A 22,672-nucleotide genomic window follows, 5' to 3' on the forward strand; every position below is an offset into this window, starting at 1 on the left:
GAACACCTCTGGGACCTTATGTTTCGGTCCATCCGATGCTGCCTGGTTGCACTTCAGCCTGTCTAGGAGCTCAGTGATTCCATGGTCCAGATCTGGGAGGAGATCCCCCAGGACACCCTCTGTTGTCTCATTAGGACGTTGTCAGGCATGCATACAAGCACGTGGACTACTGAGTACGATTTGGAGTTGCTGCAATGAACTTTCTGCAAAATGCTCTTACCTGCCTGACTGCCACTGCATCATTTTGTCATTTTGATTTTCAGGGTGTCTTTGGAATTCAGCCCTCTGTAGGTTCATCATTTTTATTTCCATCAAATGATGTGGCATCCTTTCATTCCTAACATATAACCCATTTAGATCTGATGTGTTTTCAAACTGTTACTTTAATTATTTTGAGCAGATATCTATCTATCTATCTATCTATCTATCTATCTATCTATCTATCTATCTATCTATCTATCTATCTATCTATCTATCTATCTATCTATGTGATCAACCTACAGAGGGCTGAATTCAAAGACACCCAATTGGGAGACAGCTAAAGGGCCTGAATGTTAGAAGTTCTGCGCCAGACCAGGGGGTGGCATAAACCATAAAGATCAGAGATTGAAGATCAGCAGTGAATACACAAGAAGGGTTAAAATGATCTTTTGAAGTTCCTTGACATTGAAGAACAAATTGCCACCAGTTAATCAGCCAGTAAAACATGTCATCTCATACAGCTTTGGGGTCATAGAGTGGCCACAGAAAGACCTCAACAGTGTGGCTGTAAAAACAAAGTTGCTCCGTGCCAACCAACTGAAATACTAAAGCCAATGCATGCCAAGGCTTTTCCTTCATAGAGCAGAAAGTGGAAAGCACCAAACAGAAGTCGATTACAGACGCAGATCTTCAATCATACGAGTGCCAGCATTCCTTCTCGGCTCACAGGATTGTCACATTTGTAAAATATTACAACCTGAACTGGAAAGCCAAGATTAACCTCCATCATCAAGCTTGGTTAGGCAATCCACAAAAACGAAGGAGTGCCTGACATTACCCCAAAGATCTGCACAGAGTGAGGTGACACAATTTTGTGAAAAAACAAAAAGAAGATAACAAGGTTGACCAAGAGAAGAGAAAAAACAACTGGAAATACCAGAAATGCATTGAGAAATACACAGATCTGCTACTATAAGCTCAGGAGGACGAAAACCATGAACGGCTTATTAGAGGAAAAATGAGATGCAGTGATGAATACTTGCTAATGGCTACTTTAGATTGTGGATCACATGCAAGGTTGTTTGCAATTTGTTTTCAAAGAAATGGAAAAAGCAACCAATGTAGATTTGGCAACAAACTGGTGGAAACAGTACTGAACCTTACAGCAGGATTTAAAATACTCCTGTCCAGAAACCTCTTCATGGAAAGACACATCAAAGTAGCCCAACTGCTTTATTGGGAAGTGAGCCAAAAATATGACATCCCAGTTCCAGAAACAATCACTGAAAATGAAGACTTTATACCAGTTGAAACTTTCAGAAAATTCACAGCCAGAAACCCTGATGTTGTTGTTGAGAAGAAACATTCAGACCATGCTTGGATAATCACTTTATCAGTGCCACATGATATCACTGTGCCTCAAACAGAGAAGGGAAAGGTGACAAAATATCAGGAGATCCAATGAGAGATGTGGACCTCGATGTGAACAAACCTGAAATGATCCCAGTGTTCATTGGATCCACAGGGCTTGTTAGAAAGAACATTTAAGCAGATTTACTCATCCTACTCTTTAAAGTTACACCCTATGAGCTCCAAAAGTGGGCGATGTTAAGAACAATGCAGGTTTGGCAGAGAGCCCTAGCAGTGAACCTGAAAGAATAAAAAAGACAGGACATAGAGGATACCATGACGTAAGAGTGAGGTTCATGATAATAATGGAGAAATCAACCTGAGAGAAAAGTCACATTGTGAATGTGGGAAACAATTCTATCACAAGAGTCGTCTTTAGGGCCACAAACACATTCACACAGGAGAGAAGAAACACAATGTGTCTCCTCTTATTCTGACAAGGAACTCGAAGATCGACCTGCACATTTGGCTACAAGCACAGATGACTCGTCCCACAGAGTCTGTAATGCAAATGGTCAGCACTGAATACCCGGGGGGGCCGTCACATCAATGTTATCCTTTACAGCTCCAGAGGATGTCGTACTGACCACGCAAAGCATTATGGGGCAAAAAATCTCCTAAACTGGCCAAATTATCAGTAAATAATTCAACAAACAAAGACGAACGCAGCAAATTTGTTATGAATAAGACTTGGGTGAAAATCACTGTTGGACACGCGTAACAACATATAAAGAGGCAGAACCAAACACAATTTGAAAGAGTCAAGGACAATCCTCCATAACACATACTTGTGCTCTTAGCCATTATACGCCATACATTTGTAATTCTGTTATTTCTGTTCCTGTGTATAATTTGGAGTTTGTTGATAAATTGTTAATTTGTTAAACTGCGTCTGATCATTGACTCCGCTATTCACTGTTTTAACTTTGAAGCCATACAATCCATTCTTTCCCCTTTGTGCCCATGCCTGAGGTTCACAGTCTGAATATTCATACTTGTTGAGTATTCTTTTAATATTTAGGCTTTGTAACACACAGTAAGTTAAGCTGCCTGCTCTCTGAAGTTTTATTCTCAAACACACAGTAAGTAATGGCGCTCAGCCTCCGAGGTCTCATGTAAATGTTATTCATGTAACACACGCTAAGAAGGTGACTTGGCCCCTGAGGTTTCCCTATAAAACATGCGCTAGTTAAACAGCTCTTAGCCTCGGAGGTCACAGCTCCACTTTCTAAGGGTTTATAACAACTCAGATATTACAATAACTTATAATCAATTCATAATGTACAGCTAAAGTAATCTTTAAACAGCAATAATAAATACTGGACTCCGATTAAGAGATCCTCATCCTTTTTCCGTCATTTGATAAGATGTATGACAAGTGTAATTTAAAGCTGGTGAAATGTAACAATTAAAATAATAGTCTTACATGCAGAATTAATAAACACATAAAATAACAGCCAGCTAAGAAGGCCTTGAGTTTTTTGGTGACCCCGATGTGATGATATCTTCAAGTTCAAATTGAATTATCATGACGTGTTCTTCAAAGACTTGAGTTCTTGTAACATTTTAGTCACATTTTATCATTTTAGAGTTGTTTTAATTTTCAAGTAGACATTTGAATCAGTGACCTCTTGATTTCATTCCTGGCATGGCACCGGACCCCCAATCTTCATATTCAAGTCATGAAAGGTGTCCAGTTTGATGAGCTATGCTGGTGTAGCTGTTTGCCTTCCTGTGGTAAGTTCATCTTGACATATTGTGTTCTGCTCCAGTGAGTGTGTCGCTCCAGTGAGTGTGTTACCACCATAACATCAATTATCTCTGCTTAAAATGGTGTCTGGGACAGGAGGTGACCTTTACGAGATCAGCGGGCAGTTAACTTTCCATGAATGTGCGTCTCGTGCCAACATTGCTGGTCCTTTCTAACCTGATCGGACTAAACTTACATTACCGGCAGTCCCTGATTAATCTATGTGGTACTCCACCAGCAGTATGGAAGAGCATCATGAAGATTAATCAGGAGATAAGAATCATTTGAGCAGTTTGACAAACGTGTTTGGGTTTAAGGTTTAAAGGTTACTCACAAATAGCAGAGCCCACCCAGAATAACGAGATTCTGCTGCAGCTACTCAAGAACAACGACGGCCCACATGTTCAACAGGCCTTAAGCTGCGGACCAAGTCCTCCTGAATTGGTTCACCGGGTGTCAGGGATGGAAATGTGTTTCAAGAACAGACCCTCTTGTTTCAGCAGTGCAGTGGAAAGCGGAGGAGGCGACTGGTGCTGAAGGAAAGCAAAATGCATCTGAAAATCAGTGTAAGAATTGCAATAGAGAGGAGCACATCACTGATGACTGATTTAAATTAAGAAAGCTAGAAGGTGATTCCAAAAAGTCTGGTTATGATCAGAGACAGCATAGAGGAACAGCAAATGCTGAGACCAGAGCACAGAGTGATGATCAAGCTCTTAGACAGCCACTGGTGTGAATAAGAAACCAAACTAAAACAATCACGTTTGCTCTGTCCAGCTTTGACTTGCTGATTATTTCTACTGGCATTGAACAAATTACTTGCTAAATATGAGAAAACTGAATATCCATCAGTGGCCTCCCTCACAGCAGACAGAACAATCCATCGTGGACAGCGTGTCAAACTCTGAGCTCATCATGGAGGCCGGTCAGCTGATCTTCTGGTTGACACACAAACTGCCTGCGACTGCAGATATTCCTCTCTGATTTACAGGACAAGACACGTGTGGCACTCAGCAAACCGGGCCAACCCAGCTTAGTGACGTCCATCTCTAATGCCTGTGCCATCACATGTCTCATTGTGAATCACATCACGAGGACAAGTTCTCTCTGTTAATCTCTCTGTTTCTCCCACAGCTCATCTGCCAGGGATGCCAGATGACAGTAAAGTGTTCAGCACCACAAGCATTTCACTCGGACAGTGGGAGTCAATGAGCTGTCATCACTAAGGCTCCCTTCATTATGGTGTGTGTGTGTGTCGTGTAACATCTCAAATGTACACACAGCGTACGTCACACATTGCTGTGCACCTTCTAAAATACGCACTTAAAACAGAAATTGAAGATTTAATATCCAACTTCAAACACTGGCTATCTGTTCAAACCCCGTCTGACAGTAATGATAACATTATTGAAACAGTTAGGTCAGAAATACAAGCTTTAGAGAACCTCATCTACTGGATGTTTAAATAAAAACTCATCTCTTAAGAACTTCATCAGCTTACAGAACATTTTCCTTAAGATTTCTTACTGCTGTTAGACAGAAAACGTGTCCCCCTCAGTCACAAAAGGCAAACCTCCGTGTCACGTAATGATAAGTTGTGCATTGATGGAGAGTTCAGTCAGACTGCTGTGGTGCTGAATTACTGATGTCTCCCTTGCCATATGATGATGATGATGAGTGTGATGTTTTTGTCAGTCCTGTAGAATTTCTCCTTTTTCACACCCTGAGCAGGTTCTGCAGATTCCAACCCTGTGCAGTCCGTTGGCGTTGTGATCAAAGATTAGGTTATCAGATGGACTGATGTGGCTGGCCGTGATGGAACAGTGAACATCTGCTCATCACTCGCTCTTCTTGTCGTGAGACTTTGAACATCTCATTGGGAGACACAAGGCTGATTGATATCCTCTCACTTCATGGTTATGCTGATGCCATCCATGTGTCTCACACTCAGCCGCATGTCATCAGTGAAATGACCTCTGTCAGTTATGTAAGACTTTTATGCCCCAGAAGCCACTCTTTTCATCTGGAAGTAACAAATGATTTCACAGAGGAGCACCTGAGCGTTCTTGGGTGGGTACCAGTGGATGTGGACGTTGCTCATGGTGGAGTACACATTCTATGGATATATGAAAGAACTCATCCCACTCGGTGTTTGTCCTGTCCTATAATTGGAATATGGAATTAAACTGGATTTTCATTTGGAGTTTTTGTAATAGAATTAAAAATATAGTCCACATTGTTTAGGTGGAATGAAAATACAATATCTTGTATAAGGATGTAAAAAACTGAAACACTGTGAGTGCATATGTATTCATCCTCTTTGCTTTGAAACTCCTAAATAAGATCTGTTAACTTCAGAAGTCACCTAATTAGTGGTTAGTCATTTATTTTTGAGACCCGGCCAGGCGCAGTCCGAAGGTGGAGGAGGCCTGATTGTCTGGTGCTTTGTGGCCTGGGTGTCTGTCCACTGCGACATACCCTGACAGCAAGCCATCGACCACTTTATTGTGGAAATCAGAAGTAGTATTCATATATAAGGTGGAGTGGTGGCTCTGATGCTGGGGATCGGAAGGTGGCCGGAGGTGAATGTACTCTGTTGGGCCCCTGAGCAAGGCCCTTAACCTGCAATTGCTGCATCCTGGGTATGGCGTTAATCTATATCCAGCCATGCAAGCAGGTCCTCCAACTTGCAGGACAACATACCACACTACTTGGTCAATTATTCCATGTGTCTGTGCTTCTCTGTGTGAAGAAAAACCTCCTAATGTTTGTGTAAAATTTACCCTTAACAAGTTTCAAACTGTGTCCCCGTGTTCTTGGTGAACTCATTTTAAAGTCACGCTCTCCATCCACTGGACTAATTCCCTTCGTAATTTTAAACACTTCAGTCAGGTCTCCTCTTGATCTTCTTTTGCATAAACTGTAAAGGCTCAGCTCTTTTATTTTTTCCTTATAACTCATCCCCTCATACAAAACATATTTGCATCCATCCCCAATGTGAACACTCATAAACTTATAATGGCCGGGGACTTTAATTGTGTTTCAAATCCACTCTTAGATAGGACTTCCGTCACAGGGGGGATGACATCTAACACTGCAAAGACAATTACACAGTTTGTAACTGACCACAACTTATCAGACCCCTGGAGGTTTCTAAACCCAAACTCAAGAACATATTCTTTCTACTCACCAGTACATCATTGCTACTCAAGAATAGATTATTTCTTTATAGATAATAATTTCTTGCCTACGATTAAATCTTGCAAGTACGATGCTATTGTTATTTCCAATCATGCACCTCTGATCTTGGAGCTAAAATCACTATGCCCCTCACACTCACCTCGCAGATGGCATCTTAACCTGCTTCTATTAGCTGATGAGAACTGTACAGAATTTATATCCAAACAAATCAGTTTCTTCCTAGAGACAAACACCTCCTCAGAGGTCCCTGCAGGAATACCCTGGGAAACTCTAAAGGCCTTCTTAAGAGGACAGATTATTTCATATCTTTCCCACAGGAATAAATTAGAAACCAAGAAAGTATCATAACTAAAAAGCGAAATTACTAGAATAGATGAAGAACATGCCAGGCTTCCAAGTGAGGCTCTACATAGGAAAAGGCAGGCTCTGCATTCAGAACTCAACCTCTTGACAACTAAAGAAACTGAACAACTAATTTATAAATCCAGACATCATTACTATAAACACGAAGAGAAAGCTAATAAGCTTTTAGCTCAACAAATCCACAAGCAAGAAGTTTGCAATGCAATCCCAGTAATCACCAACACGAACGGAGACGAAATCATTGACCATCTATATATATAATTCACTAAGCCAACAGGGCACGCAAGCAAGACAACCATGGGATACGCATGACATAGCCACGCCCACCAACTCTCAGACCATGGGATATGACGACAACTCACAGAGCCACGCCCACCGACAACTCACAGAGCCACGCCTGCCGACAACTCACAGAGCCACAACCACCAACTCTAAGAATTCACTAAGTCCATGGCAAGCAAGACGCATGCAAGACAATTCGAGCGAGAGTGAAAGCATTTGCCAAAAATGTTTTCATTAATCAAGAACAAAATTCGGAGGTTCGAAGACGATCACATACCGTCATAGTTCCAACCATAAACGATGACGACTGGTGATCCAGCAGGGTTATTCCTATGACCCGGGCAGCCAAAGTCTTTGGGTTCCGGAGGGAGTAAGGGTGCAAAGCTGAAAGGAATTGACGGAAGGGCACCACCAGGTGTGGAGCATTTCGCGTAATTTGAATCAACACGGGAAACCTCACCCGGCCCGGACATGGAGAGGATTGACAGATTGAAAGCTCTTTCTCGACTCTGTGGGTGGTGGTGCATGGCCGTTCTTAGTTGGTGGAGCGATTTGTCTGCTTAATTCCGATAATGAAAGAGACTCCCTCCAGCTAAATAGTTACGCGACCCCCGAGCGGTCGGCCTCCATCTTCTTAGAGGGACAAGTAGCTTTCAGCCACGTGAGATTGAGCAATAACAGGTCTGTGATGCCCTTAGATGTCCGGTGCTGCACGCACGATAGACTGAATGGATCAACATGTGTCTACCCGGCGCCGAGAGGCGTGGGTAAGCTGTTGAACCCCATTCGTGATGGAGACCGGGGCTTGCAATTGTTCCCCACGAACGAGGAATTCCCAGTAAGTTCGGGTCATACGCTCACACTGATTAAGTCCCTGCCTTTTTGTACACACACCCCATCGCTACTACCATGGTCGGGTTACTTCGTTGATTATATATAGAAAAGCAGCCGGAAACGCAAAGAACAATGAAAAGTCAACGTGGCACAGAGGTGCACGTGGACTTTAGCAGAGACGAAAGTGACTCTGGTGAGGAGTTGGCGGTGGGCACATGAGCAGGCAGTGCATACTGAATGATGACTAAGAGATGACTAAGAAACCAGCAGACTACAATGGCGGGGGGCCAGGGCGGAGGGGGCGGAATGGGCGTCCTTCTTCTCTCCCCCCATTCCGCCCTCCGTGCCTAAGTGCCGTCCAGCCCCGTCCCTTGCTCTGGGAGGTGAAGGTGCAACGGCGGTCCTCCAGTTTTCAGTCACGGACAATTGTATGTTGCAGTGTTCCATCTTTTCATTCACCAACAGTCGTATCCTCAAACCCTCCCCATTTGGACAACTGTGTCTTTCAGGAAGTGTTCACCCATCAATACATAATTATGCGGCGTATGCTACGCTGCGGGTTGGCTAGTAAAAATATAATGCACGCATTTAGAGACTACTATAAATCCTTATATTCTACTGAGTTCAAAGAAGACAACACACAATCTAATGCATTTCGGATACATTACACTTACCACAAATAGATACTTTTAGTGCGGAGAAACTGGATAAACCTCTGGCACTATCAGAATTACTAGATGCTATAAAGTCATTCAAGGCGGGAAAGCAGCAGGCCCTGATGGCTATCCTGCAGAATTTTATAAGAAATTCTCCTCTCAGCTAGCACCCCTCCTATTAGCAACATTCACAGAAGATAAAGACAATCAAATTCTACCTCAAACTTTTCGCCAAGCATTAATCACCGTCTTTCCTAAACAAAATCAGGACTTATTACAATGTGCATCATACAGACCAATTTCACTTCTGAATAATGATGTTAAGATACTCTCAAAAATCATAGCTAGAAGGATGGAGAAAGTGCTGCCTTCGGCAATATCACAAGATCAAACTGGATTTATCAAGGGTCGACATTTATCCTCCAATCTTCGACACCTGTTTAATGTAATATACTCACCAACAAAGTCAAACACCCCAGAAATATTATTATCATTGGATGCAGAAAAAGCATTTGACATGATTCAATGGAAATACCTTTTCACTACATCAGAGAAATTTGGGTTTGGCCCGAACGTTTGTGCATGGATCAAACTACTGTATACCAATTCAGAAGCTTCAGTTTGTATTAACAACATTTGTTCAGACTACTTTAAACTAGAACGTGGTACCAGACAAGGATGCCCCTTGTCACCACTGCTATTTGCAATCGCCATTGAACCACTGGCGGTTCACTGTCGAAATGCTGATCAGATAAATGGGATTATCAGAGAAGGACTGGAACAGAAAATTTCTTTATATGCAGATTATATGGTAGTGTATATATCAGACCCACAAAATTCTGTGCCTGCAGTCTTAACAGCACTTACAGAATTTCAAAAGATCTCTGGTCTCAGAATTAATTTGAATAAAAGAGTACTCTTGTTATACTATGTTTTTTTTTTTTAATGTCACCGTTCTCTGTGCCCACTGTTATGGATTCATTCATATAGGCAGACCAAGTATAGGTACACAGAGACACAGAAGCAGCATTTAGAATTGCCGAGCCAAGCACAGGCCTAGATAGCCACAGACAACTGGAGAATTGAATAGTCAGCCTAAAAGACAGACTAGTGTATATTTCTGTCTTCTGTCAGCACAGAAACCTTTCCTTGTCGGGAGAATGGGAACTGTGTATGGGCATTGTGCTATTCCTGTATTTTTTTGAAGGTGGGACTGGAATCCTTCTTGTCCTTGTTTGGATCGGAGCCAAGAGGCTGCACATGGAGCAACTGAATATAAGGATGGACACCTACGGCCAACACTTTGAAGCTTCCGGGCGGAAGAGTATGTCTTCCATCCGAGGCCGGGCAGAAGATTGTTTTCTGTCAGGCTAAAATCCTTTCAGCGTGGCAATGATAGATGGCAGGCTGCATAGGTCAGGCTATCCACAGGCTTGACATGTCTGCCATAAGCTTCCCGTTTGTAATGCCATGTGAAACCGTCAATAAAGAGCTAGAATTATCCTAACTTGTCGTGTAAGCTTGTAACCGCCATTGCATGCTGGGTGGGATAATACCATATTAATTTATAATAATTTATAATTCAGGTTAATTAAAACGCCGCAATATAAAAGAACACATTTCCAGAGAGTTAATGCCTCTCACGGAAACAACTCTTTCCAGTGAATTCTCAAGCACACAACATTAGATTGGACACCTTCCCTTTAATCATTGCAGATCAGTTTAAATACCTAGGGGTAAACATCACAAGTAAACATAAAGCTCTTTATCAACAAAATTTCACCGTCTGTATGGAAAAAATTAAGCAAGACTTGCATAGATGGTCAACCCTTCATCTCACTCTAGCTCAGGGGTGGGCAGATTCAGTCCTGGAGGGCCGCAGTGGCTGCAGGTTTTTGCTCCAACCCAATTGCTTAATAAGAAGCCCTTATTGCTCAAGTAACACTTCAGCTTCACTTTAGTTGTTTCGCTCGTTAAGATTTTGAACCCTTATTGCTTATTTTAGTTTTAAACAGCTGTATTCTTGGTTTTTAATTGTTCCTAATTAGCAATACCATGCAAATGACAAAAGAGACCAGTATTTCTCCATTTAGCTTGTTTTCATTTACACCTGTGTGTATTTGTCATGCACTATTGGGTTTAATTAAATACTTGGAAGGAAAGTGAAGAGAAAAAAGTGAAGCACTGAGAATTACTCATCTGTTTTAGACTTCAAATCATTTGGATGATATCCTTAGAAAAGAAAATAAATCTAGGATATGAGAATGACCTGACATGGCAGAGTTAAAGCACTAGCAAGCCATTCAATTAAATAATTGACAAGGATTGGTTTATAATTAAGCAACTGGGTTGGAACAAAAACCTGCAACCACTGCGGCCCTCCAGGACTGAATCTGCCCACCCCTGCTCTAGCTGGAAGAATTAATGTTGTTAAGATGAATATTTTTCCTAAGCTTCTTTTTTTATTTCAAAACATTCCAATATACATCAATAAATCATTTTTTAAGCAATTAGATTCAACAATAACCTCATTTATTTGGAACTCAAAACTTCCACGTATCCGAAGAGCAACCCTACAAAGACCTAAGACAGAAGGTGGCATGGCTTTACCTAACTTTCAGTTTTATTACTGGGCAGCAAACATTCAAGCTATAAAACCCTGGATACAAATAGATGAACATACACAGGCTTGGTCCGTAATAGAAGTAAAATCCTGCAGTACTTTTTTATATTCCCTGCTTTGTGGCCCAATAAATGCAAGTTATCGGCAATATACTAATAACCCAATTGTGCTTCACTCACTTAGAATATGGAACCAATGTAGAAAGCATTTTAAGATGGAGAAGCTTTTATCTGTGACACCTCTGCAAGAGAATCACCTTTTTCAACCCTCGCTAACATATGCAGTTTTTCATATCTGGAAAAAATTTGGGATTAAATTGCTCAGAGATTTTTATATAGACAACATCTTTGCATCCTATAAACAATTACATTCCAAATTTAACTTTCCAGCTACACATTTCTTTCACTATCTTCAAATTAGGAACTTTGTTAAACAGAACCTGCCCGATTTTCCTCATCTTGCAACCTAGTCCATGCTGGAAAAAAATATTGCTCAATTTCAAGGACATAGACACCATCTCTGCAATATATAAAATTATTTTACAGTCCCTCCCTTTCAAAGATCCAAGAGGACATTGGGAAAAAGATCTCTTAATCAATATATCAGAAAAGGAGTGGAAAATAGCAATGCAGAGACTTCACTCAAGCTCCATATATGCAAAGCATACAATTATTCAACTCAAAATTATATATTGAGCACATCTGTCTTGCCTAAAACTGTCCAAAATGTTTCCATGGCAAGATCCAACCTGCGAACGCTGCAATCAAGTCCCAGCCTCACTGGGTCACATGTTTTGGGCCTGCGCCAAATTAAAATCATTTTGGACCAAAATTTTTAAGTGCCTTTCAGACAGCCTTGGTGTCACAATCCCTCCTAACCCATTAACAGCTGTGTTTGGTGTTCTTCCAGATGGACTTGAAGTGGAGAAGGACAAGCAAACTGTGATTGCATTCACTACACTTTTAGCACACAGACTTATTTTGCTAAACTGGAAGAATCCTAACTCTCCTGTTTTAAGACAGTGGGAAACCAATGTTTTATATTATTTGAATTTGGAAAAAATCAAATATTCAGTTAGAGGATCTGTACAGATTTTTTCAAAACATGGCAGGATGTAATCAATAATACTTTAGAATAAGCTCTTAAAGAACAGAGGAAGCAATTGTCTCCGCATTTCTTTTTCTTCTCCATTCATCTCTATTGGCCTATTAAACTCATCAATTTAGGTATGTTTACGAGCCTTAAGTTTTACCCCATTGGCCATGCCCTCTCTCTCAAGGGTGGGGGTCGACTTGTTTTCAATTATATTTTTTGTAAAAATTGATCGATTTGTATGGAATGATTACAATAAAATTAATAAAGAAAAAAAAGAAAAGAAATTAGACTCAATTATGACTTCATTTATTTAGAATTAGAAAATACAATATCCTAAAGCAAAAGGGGGAATGGCACTACATAGCTTTCAATTTTATTACTGGGCAGCAAATGTACAAGTTTTAAAGACCACGACATTGACACAATTCAATGTATATACCCAAGCCTGTTCTGCAATAAAAATAAAATCTTCCAGTACTTCTTTATATTCCCTGCTCTGTGTCCCAATTAACACTAGAATTCCCAAAGCCTACGAATGTAGAGAAAAGCCAAGCAAAATGACACCTTTTATTGGCTAACTAGAAAGATTACAATATGCAAGCTTTCGAGGCAACTCAGGCCCCTTCTTCAGGCAAGATGAAGAAGGGGCCTGAGTTGCCTCGAAAGCTTGCATATTGTAATCTTTCTAGTTAGCCAATAAAAGGTGTCATTTTGCTTGGCTTTTCTCTACATTCATAATGGCTAACACGGTACAACACCCTAGTACTACAAAGCCTACGAAAAAACTTGTAAATCCTTCCCACCTTAAATTCCTTTGCACCTCTCCATTAACATCTTTTGTTTTGTAAATGTGTATATCAGCATAAGCAGCAAGCAGCCTGCTAACCCATCCCACTCACCGCTGGCGCTCATCTCTGGCAAAAAAGTTCTCCCAGCCCAAGCCAAGGCTCCTTATCTACGTGTGTGGTACCTGGAGTTGTATAGGGTAAATAATATATCATCATTTGGAATACATACATTCCATGTGTGTTCTGTGTCTACAACGATCTGTGTAAATTGTAGGATGTAGTTGAACACATAACTAAAAAAGAAACGTTTTTTATATTTTAGTAATAATTGCCAAAATTAACACATGAAGTGCATAAAGTGTGAATACTGAAGTACAAATATCAAATAAACACTTTCACAAAAGGTACAAGTATAGCAAAACAAGTGTGCTTTTAATCAGGAATATAACCATAGAAAAAGAAATCGGTTTAGAGTAGAATATTGACACAATAGCTTTGTTGGCACAGCTGTAAGAACTGCTGAGTGGTAATCAAAAGGTTGCTGGTTCGATTCTGAGCGCGCCCGTTTTGAGTAGTGTGCTGCTCTTATTCTTACTATTATACAATAAAAACATACATTTGATTTGAATCTCCAACAGGCGGTGTAAATTTATGGCAAAAGCTACAGTTTCTTTTTATTCAGTTTATTTTCTCCCAGCAACGTTCACACTCGCTCCGATCTGACACTGCTGTTTCTAGACGTTGTATAACAGAGGTGAACTCAGATGATTATGAGGGTTCCACATCAGAAAAAGAGAACAGAAGCCCTTCCTGCAAGAAATGTCCAATAATACAGTACATAAGAACAACACAGTTGCACCAGACGTAAAGGCGAAAGATGGCACCGTTTGGATGCAGCAACAGGTTGGGCGTCATCCTGCCAGTAATGTGCCACACGTGTGTCCTTCAAACAAAAGCAGCACTTACAAAGCTTGCCAAGGTATTGCGTAAAGTCCTGTTTTTGATTATGTTTCCTGATGGTCTTTATATGAAAAACATTTACATGTTACTTATATAAAAGTCAGATTGAATGTTATTTACCTATTTACCTTGATTTATTTAGCTTTCTTCCTACAGCGTAAAGTCACAAGTAGACTGTAGAGCTTCCTGTGTTTGATCGACATGGGCATCTGAGTTTCTGAGGCAACATGAAGGAAGGAATGTCAGCAGTGAGGATGGCTTAAAATCTCACTTTGTTGGTCCAGAAGTCAAGGGCTGATTCAAGTCTGTAAGCGGCACAGTACCCACCCATTGTATGAGAGCTGGGCTTCTGGGATGCAGCTGAGGACAGAACAACTTATCTGAAGGGTATGGATTGTGGCATTCTGCCATTTATGACAGTCACATTTGTCTGTTAACTTATGAAGGATACAAGCTGTGCAACTACTGTACATCCAAAGTACTGCGGGGCTGAATGCATGGAATGGGCTGAGTCAGGTTTACAAGTAACACAGCACTCACCCGTGGTAAGACATCTAATTATTGAGAAGCAGATGAGGGAAGGGCAACTCATGGTGAGTCTATGATGTTTAACATTAGAACATTAGAACAGTCTACATGAGAACAGGCCATTCATCCCAACAAAGCTGGACGGTCCTATCCACTTAATTCTTTTAAAAATAATATCAAGTCCAGTTTTGAAGGTACCAAAAATCTTAATATCTAGTACTCTACTTGGTAGCTTTTTCCAAGTGTCTATGGTTCTCTGTGTAAACAATAACGTCCTAATGTTTGTGTGAAATTTACCCGTAAGAAGTTGTCATCGTTGAACTAATTTTAAAATGACAGTCTCAATACACTGCACTAATTCCCTTCAAATTTTAAACACTTCAATCATTTCTCCTCTTCATCATCTTTTAATCTGAAAAGAGTCAGCTTTCTATCTTTCCTCACAACTCATCCCCTGCAGCACTCAAGTCACCCTAGTCGGTATAATCTGGAGATTTTCTAGATATTTGTCCAAAATGTTGTTAATTTGGTGCACACCCAGAACATGTGGCCCAGTGAGGCTGGAGCTCAATTGCAATGTTTACAGATTGAATCTTGCCCTGGAAACTTTTTGGACAATTTCAAATGAGATAAATTTTATCGATAAATGTACAGTAATCCCTCCTCCATCGCGGGGGTTGCGTTCCAGACCCCCCCGCGAAAGGTGAAAATCCACGAAGTAGAAACCATATGTTTATATGGTTATTTTTATATTGTCATGCTTGGGTCACAGATTTGCACAGAAACACAGGAGGTTGTAGAGAGACAGGAACGTGATTCAAACACTGCAAACAAACATTTGTCTCTTTTTCAAAAGTTTAAACTGTGCTCCATGACAAGACAGAGATGACAGTTCCGTCTCACAATTAAAAGAATGCAAACATATCTTCCTCTTCAAAGGAGTGCGCGTCAGAGAGAGAGAGAGAGAGAGAGAGAGAAAGCAAACAGTCAAAAATCAATAGTGCTGTTTGGCTTTTAAGTATGCGAAGCACCGCCGCACAAAGTAGCTGCGAGGAAAGGAGCAAGCATTTTTCAGCATTTTTTAGAGGAGCGTCCGTATCCTCTAGGCCAGTATGCGAACAGCCCCTCTGCTTACACCCCCTCCGTCAGGATCAGAGAATGTCAGAGCGAGAGAGAGAGAGGAAAGCAAGCAATCAAAAATCAATACATGCTGTTTGATCTTTTAAGTACGCAAAGCACCATGTGGGAAGCATATCGCTTGCAAAGCAGCCACGTGTAAGCCCAGCAAAGAAGGGAGCACTGTGAAGGTAATCTTTCAGCGTTTTCTGAGGAACGGCCGTGCCCTCTAAGGGTGCGAACAGCCCCCGTCCTCACAATATATTTGAGGAGTTTTATTTAATACATAATACGCGCTATGGTTGGGTAGCTTCTCAGCCATCTGTCAATAGCGTCCCTTGTATGAAATCAACTGGACAAACCAACTGAGGAAGCGTGTATCAGAAATTAAAAGACCCATTGTCCGCAGAAATCCACGAACCAGAAAAAAATCCACGATATATATTTAAATATGCTTACATATAAAATCCGCGACAGAGTGAAGCCGCGAAAGTCGAAGCGCGATATAGCGAGGGATTACTGTAATTTGAATGAATTAATGCTTTACACATGTGGAGCTTTGTGTATGGCTGCCTTCCACTCCTTTACTGGAATATTGAGAGATCGTTCTAATGTACTAAGGGGTCTTTGAAAGATGAGGAGATTCTTTATATCATAAGCATTCTGCAGAGTATCTTAGCATCCATTACTCAGAAGTGAAATTGGACTGTATGATGCGCATTGTAATAAGTCCTTATTTTGTTTAGGAAAGACAGTAATTAATGTTTGGTGAAAAGTATGAGGCAGAATTTTATTGTCTCTAGCTTCCGTAAATTTTGCTAAAAAAAGGGAAGCTAGCTGAGTTGAGAATATTTTATAAGATTCGGCAGGGTAGCGATCAGGGCCTGCTGCTTTCCCACTCTGAAGTGAGTTCATAGCATCTAGTAGTTCTGATAGTGTCAGAGGTTTATCCAATTCCTCTGCACAAGAGTATTTATTTGTGGTATCTGTAATGCATCCAGAAATTGATTAGATTGTGTCTTGTCTTCTTTAAACTTTATGTTTATATGGTCAATGCATTGAGAACTTCCTTCTTGTGGATTTGTTGAGATAAAATCTTATTAGCTTTCTCACCATGTTGATGGTAATGATGTCTTGATTTAAAAATGAGTTGGTCAGTTTCTTTAGTTTTTAAGAGGCTGAGTTCTAAATGCAGAACATATCTTTTCCTATGAAGTGCCTGACTTGGACACTTGGAATGTTCTTGCTCTATTCTAGTAATTTTATTGATAACATCTAATTTTTCTGAAAGTGTCAGAGGTTTATTGAGTTCCTCAGCACTAAGAGAATCTAGATAACGTATTTGTAATAAATCAAGAAACATATTAGATTGTGTCTTATCTTCTTTACACACATTTTTTGAGCATGCCAGTGTCGATCAAACACAGGAAGCTCTGCAATCTACTTAGATTGTTGTAGACATGGAACACACATGAAATGCATGTGTTCCAAATCTTCTTTTCTTCTCCTTCTTTTGGCTGCTCCCATTAGGGGTCACCACAGCGGATCATCTTCTTCCATATCTTTCTGTCCTCTGCATTTTGTTCTGTTATACCCATCACCTGCTTGTCCTTTCTCAATACATCCATAAACCTTCTCTTAGGCCTTCCTCTTTTTCTCTTGTCTGGTAGCTCTATCCTTCTCCCAATATACTCAGCATCTCTCCTCTCTCTGTACATGTCCAAACCAACACAATCTCTCCTCTCTGACTTTGTCTTATTCTTCTTCTTCGGCCAACAGTAGCCCAGTTTCCGCAAGCACCCTGTTGGCTAACAGTACTGGTGGCGGTCATTGTTAACCTGGGCTAGACCGATCTGTTATGGAAATTTGTATTGTTATCCACATATTGATTTGGCAAAATTTTACACCGGATACCCTTCCTGACGTAACCCTCCCCATTTATCTGGGCTTGGGACCAGCACGAAGAAACACACTGGTTTGTGCATCCCCTGTGGCTGGGTTATGTGTTCCAAATAACAATATAGTATTTATAAAAGGTGTACTTTTGCTTGACTTCTCACTCTATACAACTCTAAGCAACTGACAAGCAGGTAAACAGACTTGAGCTGAGAAAACTGTGCGGTGGTGGAGGGATGTGATAGCAGGATGCTTGCTGCTTATTGACACATTTACAAGACAAAAGACGGTGTCAGAAAGGTGTGAAGGGATTTAAGGTGGGATGGATTTATGAGTTTTTTCATATGCTTTGGTAAGAGTATAAGGACTTATAGTGTGCTCTAAATATGTAAGTTATATTTTTATGGTCAATAATTTTATTTGTCTGCATTGTTAATTGTTATTATTGAATTACAGACTTCCTGCTTGTGGATTTGGTTAGGCTAAGATTTTATTGTCTTTCTCTCCATGTTTATAATAATGATGTTGTGATTTAAAGATAAGCTGTTCCATTGCTTTAGAAGTCAAAAGGTTAAATAGAGTGCCTCATTTGGAGAACTGGTATATTCTAGATCTATTCTGGAAATTTCACAGATTAACTCAGATGGCTTCTTGGTTTCCAATTTATTTTTGTGAGAAGTCTATGAAATAATCTGTCCTCTTAAGAGAACCTTCAGAGATTCCCAGAGTATAACTGCTGAGATGCATTTGTATCAAAGGCATAATCAATTTGCTTGGATATGAATTCTGTACAGTTCTCAACAGCTAATGACAGGGGTATAATACGCCAGCTATGAGATGAGTGTGTAGAATGCAGTAATATAAGGGCCATGATAAAAGGGGATGGTCAGAGATAACAATAGCTTACAAGATTTGATAGTGGGCAAAAAATGATTGTCAATGAGGAAATCATTCTTGAGTAACAATGATGTACAGGTGAGAAGAAGGAGTAATTTTGTAAGTGTTTACATTAGGGATAGATGCAAATACATTTTGGAAGAGAGCTCTATCATCCATGTTAGTTGCATAGATATTAATCAAAATCATTTTAGTATTAAATTTCTTGTCACCATCATAAATCACACTTCAGAATCAGATATTTGATCAGACACTACAAATGCAATAGTTCTGTGTATTAAGATTCCCAGACCCCTGGTTTTCTTTGTATAACTGGAGTGAAAAATTTGGCCAGAGCACTCTCTTTGCAATCAAAACTGGTCATTGCTTAATAAGTGAGTCACCTCTAAAAATACTATCTTGGCATTTAGACTTCAGTGTTAAAGTACTCTCTTTCTCTTTAATTCATGATTGAGGCCCTTGGTCATGAAAGTTATTTCTTCTTGACTTTTGTTGGTATTTTGTAGTCTTATGTAGTACATTGCTACATTTAATAGCTTTGCCATAGATTTCATATTACTGCCAATAGTATTAGGGTGTTGTACCACGTTAGTCATTATGAATGTAGGGAGAAGTCAAGCAAAATGACACCTTTTATTGGCTAATTAAAAGGATTACAATATGCAAGCTTTTGAGGCAACTCAGGCTCCTTTACATCTTGCCTGAACAAGAGAACTGAGTTGCCTCGAAAGCTTGCATATTGTAATCTTTTTAGTTAGTCAATAAAAGGTGTCATTTTTCTTGACATTTCTCTACATTTTATTGCCAAGTGAGTTACCTTTCTTAAGTGCAGTGGGATGGTATAAGAATAATTTTAGAAGAAAGGTGGATGAACATTTATTTAAGGATATAAAACAGCAGAGCTGTTGATTAATCATGGGACAAAAAGAGAAGGAATTACAAAAAAAATCATTAAGAGATTTACCACAAATATCATTTTATTTGGATGAACAATAGGTAAACAAGGAAAGGGAAAATAGTCAAGGGATTAGTAAAGGAGATAGGGGAGCCTTGCAGGATGGAAAAGGTGATAGTTCGGTAGATGGGACTCTAATGCAGAACTTTAGACAGAATGGCTATTAGTGTAAACAAAGAAAGACGAATGAGAGAGTACAAATTATAGTGCAGCATGAAAAAAGGAATTCTTCACAATTAGCAATACATTCAGGGCACAGAAGGGTTAATGTACATCCACTATGGGGTCTCGAGTTGGAAAGTCTACCCCAGGGTCCCAGTTGTCATATCCCAAGACAAGACATAATTCTAAATAATTGTCCGATATTTTGGCTCTCAGGGAGACACCACAAAACCCTAATTTTAAATTTATAAGTCCACTATGAAGCCCCAATTTTAGAATTTCACCATATAAACCTGATCTGAAAGACTCATTACAGACACTACTGTAATTCAACTCTTAATTCAAAGCCCTAAACATAAGAAGTTGGTAGAATAGCCTCATTGTGGGGATTATTTTCAAAATCCTAAATGGAAAACTCTATTACAAGATTTTGACCCTGAGGAAGAGGAGAATAGAGATAAAAACTTGGAAAGTGACTTGAAATGTATAGAAGTTGAAGGGGTTTGGGAATCTAATGGAGAGAGAATTAATCTGGAGTTAAACGATTTGGAAAGTGGCTTGAGATTTAGTAGGTTATGAAAATCAAAGGTGTGACCCGATCAGAATGGAGATAAGCAAATTAATTTAGAAGAGTGGAAACTTGTAATGAATCCTTTTATAGAGAGACCAGATTTTAATAAAATGTTTAACAACTTGGGAGGGACTCTATTAAGTGATATGGAGAACAGAGAATCTTTGGCTAATAAGTTCACAGTCTGATCCTGAAGGTTTAGGTTGAAATGGAAAAACAGCTCATTAACAGAGAAGAAACATATAAGAGAAGGCCCAGAAAGAACACAAAATGTAGTGTTACCTCAGAGGATGAGGACTTTGTCAAAGACTGTATGGAACTTAATACACCAAACTCTAAAAAACAAAGAAAAACATTAAGGAGAAGAAAGACAGGAGTAACAGGGAGATCAGGGAAAGGAGCTAGAAAATAGATATCTGAACTAATAAGAGACGAAAGGGAAAAGACTCTTACTTACTGAGGAGAATGTTGTCTGGATCTACTTCATATAGAGGGGAGAGCAGTAGGAGGAATTGTACCTGAAAGACAAAAACAGAATATTAGAGACATTCAAATTGAGGAGGAAAGAAATAATACAACTGGTACGTTACATAAACCAATTGTGCATGAGAGAAATCATCAAAACAATAGAACTTTGTAACTTTGCCCTTAAAAATGATTATAATAGTGTGTGATTCTAACTTGAGTAAAATAACATCTTACACCCACCATGATTTACAAATTGATAGTTTTCCAGGGTCAAAATTTTAACATCCAGAAAAGATTTTGGTAAGCTAGAGCCAAATGAAGAACGACATACTTTGATTTTATCGATGGGTCTTAATGATAGAGACATGTAACTCAAAATATAATAAAGAAACACATTCAGGCACTACAGAGAAGTGCAGAAAAGAACCTTCCTGAGAGCAGACATCATTTTAATTTCAGTCAAGATTTATGTGACAAACAGAGAGAGATGTTACAATACATTCATTATATTTTTAAGGATGACTATGGATCCATCTCAAAGTTAATGAAAGAGATTTTGAATATCAGTGATACAATACAATACAATACAGTTTATTTTTGTATAGCCCAAAATCACACAGGAAGTGCCGCAATGGGCTTTAACAGGCCCTGCCTCTTGACAGCCCCCCAGCCTTGACTCTCTAAGAAGACAACGGAAAAACTCCCAAAAAAAACCTAGTAGGGAAAAATGGAAGAAACCTTGGGAAAGGCAGTTCAAAGAGAGACCCCTTTCCAGGTAGGTTGGGCGTGCAGTGGGTGTCAAAAGAAGGGGGTCAATACAATATAGTGCAGTACACAGAACAGAACAATTCCTCAATATAGTAAGAAATAAAAAATATAAATTTTAGAAGTACAGAGCAGAATTTAACAGTAGATGATATATCCCATAATAAGATTTGGATTTGTGTAGAGTCCTGGAGACCTCATCCTTCAAGCTGCCTCCCCCATTTGGCCATTTCACGGCTGAAACATTGCTGGGCCAGCCAATCCGATGAAAGGACCCCTCTTTCCCACGATTCCTGCGATCCTCCATCTGGGATGACTTTTCCTTAGGCAGGCAAAACAACTTGGCAGGTGGGCCATGGCACCAAGTGCCACATTTGAGTACCGAGAAGAAAAACAGAATAAGTGAGGGTTAGTATCCAATTATAACTGTCATGTTACTTATGTTTAAGTGCTAATGACTAACAACAGAGATGCAGTCTGTACAGTTAATCAGCAGCTCTAGTCAGGATATGCTAAACTGAAGTAGTGAGTCTTCTGCAGGGATTTAAAAGCTGAGACCGAAGGGGCATCTCTTATAGTAGCAGGCAGACCAGTCCACAGTTTAGGGGCCCTGTAACTAAAAGCTCGACCTCCCACTGTTATTTTATTAATCCTTGGAATCATAAGCAGACCAGCGTCTTGAGATCTTAATGTGCACTCATGTTTGTAAGTCATGATAAGTTCAGACAAGTAAGCCGGACCTCGACCATTTAATGCTTTATATGTTAAAAGAAGGATTTTGAAATCTGCCCTAAACTTAACCGGGAGCCAGTGTAAGGATTTAAGAACTGGAGTTATGTGTTCGTATTTTCTTGTTCTTGTAATAATTCTCGCAGCCGCATTTTGGATTAACTGGAGGCTGTATAAAGAACAGTTTGAACATCCAGTGAACAACGCATTGCAGTAGTCAATCCTACTAGAGATAAATGCATGAATTAGTTTCTCAGAATCCTGTTTATTTAAAAAGCGCCATAATTTCCTAACATTTTTAAGATGGAAGAAACATGTTTTGGACAACTTTGTAATATGCGCTTTAAATGACATGCTAGAGTCAAAGATAACTCCTAGATTGCGGGCTGATTCAGTAAAATTGACTGGGATTCCCACTGAGT

Source organism: Erpetoichthys calabaricus (genome assembly GCF_900747795.2).
Source record: "Erpetoichthys calabaricus chromosome 1 unlocalized genomic scaffold, fErpCal1.3 SUPER_1_unloc_26, whole genome shotgun sequence".
In the NCBI taxonomy this organism is placed as follows: domain Eukaryota; kingdom Metazoa; phylum Chordata; class Cladistia; order Polypteriformes; family Polypteridae; genus Erpetoichthys; species Erpetoichthys calabaricus.